Source organism: Puma concolor, chromosome B2 (assembly GCF_028749965.1).
Source record: "Puma concolor isolate L17-30 chromosome B2, mPumCon1.1.hap2, whole genome shotgun sequence".
NCBI classification, from domain to species: domain Eukaryota; kingdom Metazoa; phylum Chordata; class Mammalia; order Carnivora; family Felidae; genus Puma; species Puma concolor.
The window spans coordinates 145088053-145096982 of record NC_141671.1 but is presented as its reverse complement, the minus strand read 5'-3'; the positions used below and the strand labels follow the sequence as shown (position 1 = coordinate 145096982).

General features: G+C 47.5%; 1 pseudogene; it reads left to right on the top strand.

The window, feature by feature from the left end:
- Positions 1–1807: 1807 nt before the first annotated feature.
- On the top strand, positions 1808–2923 carry LOC147581340 (large ribosomal subunit protein eL29 pseudogene; annotated as a pseudogene).
- The last annotated feature ends 6007 nt before the right edge of the window (positions 2924–8930 follow it).

Genomic DNA, 8930 nt, shown 5'->3' with positions numbered 1-8930 from the left:
CAACAGACAAGTAGGGCAGCTTCACCAAGTAAATGAAAGGCCTCTTAAGAAGGAGCTGATTCACACCACTAGAAATAGGTTGTTAAAACAAAAAAAAAAGAGGGGCACCTGGGTGGCTCAGTCGGTTAAGTGTCCGACTTCAGCTCAGGTCATGATCTCGCAGTCCATGAGTTCGAGCCCTACGTCAGGTTCTGTGCTGACAGCTCCGAGTCTGGAGCCTGTTTCAGATTCTGTGTCTCCCTCTCTCTCTGACCCTCCCCCATCCATGCTGTGTCTCTCTCTGTCTCAAAAATAAATAAACATGTAAAAAAAAAAAGAAAGAAAGAAAAAAAAAGAGTCAAGATAGGCAGACTTTGAAAAAGCCTGATGTTGGGGCGCCTGGGTGGCGCAGTCGGTTAAGCGTCTGACTTCAGCCAGGTCACGATCTCGCGGTCCGTGAGTTCGAGCCCCGCGTCAGGCTCTGGGCTGATGGCTCAGAGCCTGGAGCCTGTTTCCGATTCTGTGTCTCCCTCTCTCTCTGCCCCTCCCCCGTTCATGCTCTGTCTCTCTCTGTCCCAAAAATAAAATAAACGTTGAAAAAAAAAAAATTAAAAAAAAAAAAAAAGAAAAAGCCTGATGTCCAGCTGCTGTCTAGAGTTTTCCTAAGCATACTCCAAGAATTGGAAGTTTCCAAGGGGGAGCCAGTGACATTCATTCTAGACCTGGCCACATGACAATTCACTTGCCAGTAGAAGGGTACTTTTCTGAGTAATCACTCAATTAAAATAATTTCAAGCTAGGTGTTCAGGACTGAAGTTTCTGGTAGCAAGTTGGACAGTTGAATTTGAAAACATTTTCACCACAAAACACCTAAAAATTCTAGTTAAAATAAAGCAAACTTCTCTTTAACTGCATATTTAAACTAGCAAGACATGATTATCTCAGGGCTTGGGGATATTAGGATGTCCTATTTTATCCCTATAGATAAAGTTTGTCACAGAGTTTGTGAAAAGTAAAAGACACAAAATCAAAATTTCTGAAGTCACCTTCTTTTTCTTTTTTTAAAATATTTTATTTTTAGGTAATCTCTACACCCACCCTGGGGCTTGAGCTCAGGGCTTGAACCTGAGATAAGAGTCACACGTTCCACTGACTAAGCCAACCAAGTGTCCCTGAAGTCACCTTCTTAACCTGTTCCCTGTTGTTGATGTTGCTTATCATCAAATATAAAGTATATACAATCCATAATATTCTCATTCTAAAAATAAAGCAAAGCTCTTCCTTCCTTAAAAATTCAGTTGCAAAGTCCTTGGGATCAGTGGCCCATACAAAGGTGTGTTGTGCAGGGCAGTGGCCTGGCAGAGTCAGGAGATTGGCTTCATACAAAGAGATTGAGCAAATAAGCAAATATATAGAGGATAATGGGGGTGAAGTTTCTCACTGTTGAAAAGAGGAGTTACAAATGTGGAAAGGGGAGAAGCTAGAATGAACCACGTGGTATTGCGTTGGAATTGGAAGTATTAATATGTACTGGTAGTTTGTGTGTGCGTGCGTGTGTGTGTGTGTGTGTGTGTGTGTGAGAGAGAGAGAGAGAGAGAGAGAAGGAGATTATACAGATATTTTCTACTTCTGACTATGGAGAAAGCCTAAAGCAGTAAGACTCCAATAGAAATGAACATCCCTAGCACCAAAATCTTGGTTTCTAAAGCCCATTCGCCACTAAAAGCAACCAGGGTTCCCTGATTCCAGGGCTGAGTCAGGGAAAGTATAAGATGAACCTTTTGTTGGAACATTTTGTTGGTCTAGAAAGTAAAGCACTCAAAGTAGGATGAAGGTAAGTAAAAAAGACACGGAGGCTAATTTGAATAGGGCCCCACTAGCCGAATCTGGGACAATTCAGGCATCAAAACGTATAATGGTAATAAGAGAATTATAATTGATTAAAATAAGAAAACCATTGAATAAAATAGGAAACCATGATTCTATACTGAGATAGATAGATGATAGATAGATAGAGAAGAGACAACTTAAAATTATTGTAGCATGCCAACACATAAATGTAGATGGCATGATACAATTCTGGTAGAATTTTGGTAACCATCATCATAATAATTTAAGCAACAAACTTCGATAGATGTTAAGCCAAGTGAATGAAAGTTTGAGAAGGAATGAGATATTTGCAGTCTCGAATAAGTTCTTATTAGAAACAAGGAGCAAATACATAAGTTAATGGTGGAAAAACCCAACAGATACCACCTGAATCAAGTCATCAAAGTTAACCTCATTTGGTGGCTATAGAGCAGACATGCCAAGTCTAAGAACCACACTGCACACAGTCAGTCCCAAGAATGGTGCAAGAAACTATAAAGATAATGAATCTGTTAGTGGGATAGACCCCAAATTCTTTGCCAAGAAGCACAAGAAGAGCTTGAGGAAAATGCAGGCCAACAATGTCAAGGCCATGAGTGTGCATGGTCCGAGCCTGTCAAGGTCCTTGTAAAGCCCAAGGAGGTCAAGTCCAAGATCCCAAAAGGCATCAGCCCCAAGTTCAGCTAATTTACCTACACTGGCCATGTCATGCTCAGGAAGCATGCTGATGCCCACAGCACCAAGGGTCTCAGACTCTGCTGGACAGAGGCCAAGGCCAAGGCTCAAACCAAGCTCCCAGTTCTAGCTCTGGCTCTAGCTCAGGCCCCCTAAAGGTGCCTACACCCCACAAAGGCCCTGCAGTAGAGGGGCTTCCATGTGTCAGTGTGAGGAAAGAAGGACTGGTGTCTTCCTAGGCTGCAGTCCTCCTGTGCCATTTGTACAAATAACCAGAGGCGGGAGCTGTCAAGAAATAATTAATATCATTGATAATGGGGCAAATAAAATCATGTGCCACCTGACAGGATGCAGTGTGGACACGAATCGCTTTTGTGAAATTCCTATCAAAAACGCCTAACTTGAATCTGATTATGAGAAAACATTAGACATACCCAAATTGAGGAACATTCTACAAGTTTAATTGGCCTGTAATTTTCAAAATGTCAGTGTTTTGAGAGAAGAGGAAAGACAGAGCAACCATTCCAGATTGAAAGAGATTAAAGACCCCTGACGGCTGAACGTACCACCTACTCCTGGCTTGGACCATTTGACTATAAAGAACAGTATTCAGTTGGCGAAGCCTCACTGGCATTGATCGTAGTTGTAATGTTCCAGTGCTGATCCCCTCGTCTTGATGGGTCGGTTGCGGTTACACCGAACACTGTCTTTGTAGGCAACGTACGCTAACGTTTTTAGGAGTAAGGGGAAATCCAGCCTGCCACCTACTCTGAAATTGTTCAAGAGCTAAAAAGTTCTCTGAGTTATTCCCACGACACTTTTGTATTTTTGAAAGTATTAAAAAAACACAAAAACCCAAGGACTTCAAACATGTAATAAGTTTTTACTGCAATGGCTCCCATTCGTTCATTAAAGCTGTCGTAGGCACCCCCTAGGCGCTAGCTACATACAGTGCGTATGGTCACCCTTACTTATCTGGTCTCTGCCCCCCTGAAGAAAAGGATTCTGAAAAGCTGGGCCTGGCAGCAAAAATTTACTTTTGAGATCAAGTGTCTAAGTCAGAATCTGCAGCACAGTGAACGCAAACCATTCATTCTCTCCATTGAAGCATTTCTCTCGAGATAAATCCAAGGCTTTATTTGGGCTATCCCTTTAGGTACCCCTTTGGTATCGACTGCACCCACTTTTGAAGGAGAACATACTCTGTAGAGTGCTAGAGTTCCAAAGGGTGTGTGCACCAGGCAAACACATTTGTTTAGAGCCATGCTTCACATGCAGAGATCTTATAATAAGGCCCCAGAGAACAACTGTGGGCTTTACAATGCACTCTGGAAAATGGTACAAGGTTGTTTTCTTGGTTTGTAAGAAAAAGTTTATTTATTTATTTTGAAAGAGACAAAGATAGCTCAAGTGGGGTGGGGCAGAGGGAGAGGGAGACAGAGAATCCCAAGTAGGCTCTCCATTGTCATCGTGGAGCCCAATGTGAGGCTTGAACGCAGGAAACCATGAGATCATGACCTGAGCCCAAAGCAAGAGTCTGACACTTAGCCAACTCAGCCACCCAGGCACCCCAAAAATGGTACCAGCTTGTTAAGCCTAGTAACGACTTACTGCAATATTTCCCTCACCTATCTATGCCTTGTAGGAAACATCCCCTGTATGAAATCTAAGTGGGCACATGTAGGTACTTCTCCAGATACTGCAGACGTTCCCGACAGGGACCTCCTAAGTCTCCTCTTCACTGGATCCTCCACAGCACCACCCACCTCCTGTCAATCTCGAGGTCTCATCGGTGGAAACACCACAGTCCTCAAAAGGTCACTCTTCTATTTAGGTCCTCCTTGGCCTTCCCTCCCCTCAGGCTTGTTCCATCCCCACTCTAGTCAAAGTGGACTGCTGTCCCTGAAGAGGGCACATTCTTTCATGGCCACCTTTTTCCTCCACGTCCTTCTCTCACAGCCTGGCGTGTCTTCTCCCCTCTTCTCCCTGTGGCAAACTTCTGATCTGCCCTCAAAAAACAGCCTGACTTCGTCCATTTGGGCTGCTGTAACAAAACACCACAGACTGGGTGGCTTACAAACAACAGAAATGTATTTCTCAGAGTTCTGGAGGCTGGAGGTCCAAGGTCAGGGCACCGGCGTGGTCATGTTCTGATGAGAGCCCACTTCTGGCACGTTCCTGCTGTGTCCTCATGTGATAGAAGGGGTGACGGAGCTCCCTGGGGCCTCTTTTATAAGGGCACCAGTCCCCTTCATCAGGCTCTGCCCTCACAACCCAAGGATCGCTCACATGTCCCACCTTCTAGTACCATTTTCTTTGGGGTTTGAGAGTTTAGCATAGTGAACTGAGGGAGGCCCATTTAGATCATAGCCCCGCCCGAATGTCACCTCCTCAGACCATAGCACAGCCCAAATGTCACCTCCTCTGTGAGGTTTTCTCACCTCTCAGAGGTAGACTCAGCCACTTCCTCACATGCATCTGGGGCACTGAGCACTCTGTTCTCACTTCTACCTTCATGGCCTTCAGTGTGTCCGTCATCCCCAGTGGCTTGGAAACAGCCAGAGGCAGGGGACACATTCCGCTCATCTCTGTAGAGCCAGTACCCTTACAACCGTGCCTGGTGTATGGCTGGCACTCAATTATTTCAATAAGCCTTAACTATTAATAACAATAAAAATATCAACAAGTATCTATTTACTGGATCCTCTGCCAGGTGATTTCCTAAATAAACCAATCAAGGCGGCGGCTAAAATGCATATAGGACCCAGGGAAGGGTAGGGGGGCTTCCGGGAGACTTCCTCCCTGAAGTAAATGTGAGTGACATAACTGAATTGTCGCCTCGGACTGAGACCTGGCAAGAGGAAGTCCATGGGTGGGAGGGGCTCCCAGCTGGTAAACTTTGGTCAGCCAGAGGCCACTGTGGGAGCCTCCTGGGGTGGGGGTGGGGGTGGGGGTGGGGGTGGGGTTGGGGGTGGGCGTGGGGCCCCTCAGGAGGATGGGACAAGGAGACCCAGCCTTGGTGCTAGGCAGGAGAGGGGACACACAGCTTAGTGAGGATGGTTTGCCTTGTGTCTCTTTACCTCTAACACTGGGAAACCTCTTTGCATGTGGGCTCAGTCCTGGAAAGAGCAGATAAAGAGCTGAAGTAGCCAGAGGCCCCGATGGCCAGGCAAAAACTTCACGGGTTCACATGCAAATCCATCTGAGGAAAACACAGAGCATGGCCATTTGGCCTTCAGATGGTTTGCCCTGCCCTGTTAAAGAGAAGAGGAGGAGAAGAAAATTGAGGGTGAAAAACTGCCAGAGACTTTGGAAAATAAATCATTGCTGTTTAGACTCTGCCCATTTTCATCAACATTCGCAGTTGCTCTCCAGAGGTCTGGCCTAACTGGGGCAAGCATTGCCTGATACCTTCCGTTTATCTCTTGCTTTAACTCTCAAAGGGAAATATTTGGAAAAGGTGAGGCTTTCTGCCCAAAGAGCCTTAGTGGCTGCCTCCAGCCCTTGGCTTGGAGCAGAGGGTCAGGGCATGAGGTACAGGGGGCCCTGGAGATAGCTGGCATCAGGAAACCTGGGACTAGTGAAACCCCATCCTGAATCTGGGGCACCTGGGGTTAGAACATGTCCTGCTATCCTGTGGCTGAAACAGAATCTGCCATTTGGTGACATTTCAATGACATAACAGGCTTTTGAATAACTTTTTTCCACTACTAAATTAGTCTTGAGAACCCTGAATCATTTCCCCTGTTTATGCCCAGGGTCAGGGACAGTCTTGGTCCTTCCTAGACCCTGGGCGTGAGGCCTTCTGCCTCCTGTTAAAGCGGTCCACTTCTCCAGTCCATTCCGGCATCACTGGCCAACCTGCACCTGGGGACATGAATGGGGAGAAGGGAGTGCCTGCCTCAACCAGGAGCGATCTGTTTGGGATATGTTGGCCCAAGGCTCAGAGGTAAATAGGAAGTCACTTTCACTGTTAATAATAATAATAATAGTAATAATATCGGGGCACCTGGGTGGCTTAGTCGGTTCAGTGTCCGACTTCGGCTCAGGTCATGATCTCATGGTTAGTGAATTCCAGTTCATCGAGTTGTCCACTGTGAGCACAGAGCCCGCTTCAGATCCTCTGTCCCCTTGTGTCTCTGCCCCTCCCCCACCAGCACTGTCTCTCTCAAAAATAAATAAAACATTAAAAAAGTTAATAATAAGGGGCACCCGGGTGGCTCGGTCAGTTAAGCGTCCGACTTCAGCTCAGGTCATGATCTCGTGTTTCATGGGTTCGAGCCCTGTGTCTGGATCCGTGCTGACAGCTCAGAGCCTGGAGCCTGCTTCAGATTCTGCGTCTCCCTCTCTGACTGCCCCTCGCCCATTCACACTCTGTCTCTCTCAAAAAATAAATGTTAAAAAATGTTTAATTTTAAAATAATAATGATATCAACAAGTGTTCTATTTGCTGACTGCTTATGCTGTGCCAGGCCCTGAACTAAGCCTCTTATATACCATCTCATCTAATTACTATCCCCATCTTTCAGACCTGCCTAGTCTCCCGGCTACTGAATGGCAGAGTCCGGTTTCCAACCTCCTAACTGCCCGAACCCTTCAGCTTCCCCAAGGGCACCTGGCCAGCTAATCCTGGTCCTTACACAAGGGGCCATTGCCATTCTCCCTGGAGTTCATCGGGTCACCCACCGCCTTACCAGGGAGATCTGGGGTATCTTTCCTCTCCATCCAATCTCACCACCAACACCTGTCTCAAACCTCATGCCCCAGGTCCCCCCGACTCTCCCAGGGTTGATCTCCACCGAACACCCCGCTCGCATGTTGTCTGGCACCCCAGTGCTTGACGTGTGGTCCACGGGCAGGCAGCCTGGGCTCTGACAAACACAAATGCAGAGTCTCAGACCCTACCCTAAGTCCACATTTTAACGAGGCCCCGGGTGACGGCATACACCCAGGCTCTTTGTAGTTTAGGTCTTCCTCACTTATCAGTGGTTTTTGTATGGTCCCAGAGCTGTTTGTTGGGTGGCATCTTTGTCATTTTGGAGAAATGACAAGTGGAATGTTGGTTTGACCCAATCACTGACGACTACCCAGATTGCATACTGGGAATAGAACTGGTGACCTGGGGTTCTTGCTCCCAGAGTGAATGGCAGCCTAACCGTCAGTATTATCCCAAGGCCTCCAGTCCTCTCTCAGACACTACCTCCCCCTGACCTTTGTTTGGGTCCCGGAGGTGCCGAAACAAGCACTTGTTTATGGAGGGGCTTATAGGGGCCTGCCAGAAGGTTCATGAAAGAATTGACACTTTCATTTTTTCAATGCTAAAAGAACATTCTCTCCTAGGGTTCTGACCCCACATCTCAGGTGTCCCAATTGCCCCAATCCTGGGTACATTCTTGGTGGCATAGCAGCGCTGAGTCACAGAAGGAGCCACCTCCTGCGGGCTCTGGAATTTCAGAGCCCTGTTTATAAAAGAGTTTATAGGAATCCTATGGTCTCCGCCCAGCTACTGCCACAGTCCCCTGACTCATTGTTCTTCTCCAGAGCTGTCACTGCCTCTTAAATAGCTCTCGATTTTTAAAATCACCTATTTAACAGTGTGCCAGCCCTTAGAGAACAACTATATATTTACTCTTTCTCGCTTCCTGTGGGAAGGGTGGGGCCCACCGCTGACTGCTCTTGAGCAGTTGCTATGATTCATCCTGGGAGTGAGCCTTGCAGCGGGGCGGGAAGTGATTTGTGTGGTCTTTGGAATGCAGGTAGGGCCTTACCTTCTGAAGTGTTTGCTGATAAAGGAGAGATGTGGGAAGGCAAACCTGTTATATAAGAGCACTTGAGTGTTTGTGTGTAGCTGCCCCCCAGCCCCCACCCCACTGGAGGAGAGGGCAGTCTTTTCTGACAGCCTTTGGCAGGGTCAGAGCACCAGAATGTTCTCTCTGTCATGAGAGTCAATGCCTCTCCTTGGGTGCAGCCCCAGGCCTGCCCTTGTGGGAAATGCATCTCCTCCAGGCACATGTGTTTGGAGTCAGAGTTCCTTGCCTGGCTCCCCACGAAGGGCTTTCAGGGAGCAGGTCTGGAGGGTTAAGCCTCAAGGCAAGCCCTGGGGGAGGCTGGGCTCAGGTGCAGCACAGGCCTAGGCCTAGTGCTCTGGGGCTGAGCCATGCTTGCACTCACTCACATTTGCAAGACCCTTAGGCCTTGGTGTGAGGGAGCCCCTGACCAGCCCGGAACAAGGCCAAGGAGAGTGTACTGCGAGAGGCAGCAGGTGGGTGGAGAGTCCACACCCGGCATGGTGACAATCCGAGTGTCAGGACTTGCTTTTCCCTTCTCTGTTTCAGAGGTGGCTCAGAGCAGGGTCGAGAGAGTGAAGTCTGGGGTTAGCCTGTCGGTTCCAAACTCAGTTCTGCCAC